Below are 1,274 nucleotides of genomic sequence, written 5' to 3' on the forward strand. Positions count from 1 at the left end.
ACAAACAACACCAACATGTCAAACAAATCAAAAAACACACAGGTTTTCATCCATATATCACCACAGCACACAAAATTCTCAGAACCTACTTCACTAAGACATGCAAGTTCTCAATCTTTCGTTATCACCGCAACACACAGAATTCCCAGAACTTACTTCACTACGGATGAATATCTAAGATATTCAAACTCCACTAAAGCAATACATTTATCATTCAAAATTGTAAAATAATGAAAATTTTTAAAACTAAATCAAATACAACATACCTCTTGCAATTAGCTACCAATCCAATGCTTTAAGACCAATCAAAATATTAACCTATTCATTTTAATCAACATTATAAAAAAAGAAAAATGTCAGATGTTGACATACTCTATTAAAAAGGTTAAAATCAACACAACAAATATAATTAGATTAATGACCATAATTTATGAAAGTCCATTTTTAAAGGAAAATTAAACATAATTAGATTTGGGGAACAAATTAAGCTTGCTGTCTACTATTTGCATGTCAGAGAAATCAAGACCTTTCATGCCTCCACATTTTCAAACTCCAACTTTCAAAATGAAAAGCAATTACAATATCACATTTTAGGGATGATACAACGAAATGAAGCTAAAGCTATATGTTTACTTGTGCACAAAGCTCGGAAATTTTCTGCAAGAATAAAAATAAAAATTCAATAATTAGTCCAATAAATAGATAGAAAATTTCCATATATTTGTATTTACATATAATAATTAACCTTTAAATAGACTATACCTGCAGTCTTAGGGACCACCTTTCCAAAGAGACCCATGACAACACGACTTGAGATCACAAAAATTATAAGTGAATCAACATCAAAAAATTCTGAACTAATTAAGAAATCAAACAATAATTTATAATAATAATAACAATAAAATAGAAGGAAAATCTGAGATGCACTGCATTACCAGCTGGTTTTCCATCTATCTCAATGGCAAAGTAGACTTTGTGAGTGATTTCTTTCAGATCTTCCGTCGATTTCTTGGCCTGAATAAAAACAACATCAATCGCCAATAGATAATAAGAACAATGATAATGAGATAAAAAAAGAGGCATAAATCTAGGGATTTCTAGAGTATAATATTATAGGGTAATCTGTGTACCTGGATAATGGCCATGGTGCCGAATAAAAACATACCTGCTGCCGTTGCCGCCGTGCTGCCTCCGCCATCCGTCGATGTGCTTTCGTCCAAGGAAATGCCCAGCCGTGGCCGACAGTTGTGGCCGAGAATCCCTTGCTAGAGTCC

At 32.8% G+C, this 1,274-nt stretch overlaps 1 long non-coding RNA gene across 1 annotated transcript; it reads right to left on the reverse strand.

Moving 5' to 3' along the window:
* Positions 1-617: 617 nt before the first annotated feature.
* Positions 618-1,022, reverse strand: LOC133800910 (uncharacterized). Its single transcript, XR_009876655.1, has 3 exons — positions 936-1,022; positions 763-809; positions 618-657 (listed from the first exon to the last, which is right to left on the reverse strand). It is a non-coding gene; the product is annotated as an uncharacterized LOC133800910 (long non-coding RNA).
* Between the last annotated feature and the right edge of the window lie 252 nt (positions 1,023-1,274).

The sequence above is a fragment of the Humulus lupulus genome, chromosome 9, assembly GCF_963169125.1.
Source record: "Humulus lupulus chromosome 9, drHumLupu1.1, whole genome shotgun sequence".
NCBI lineage: Eukaryota > Viridiplantae > Streptophyta > Magnoliopsida > Rosales > Cannabaceae > Humulus > Humulus lupulus.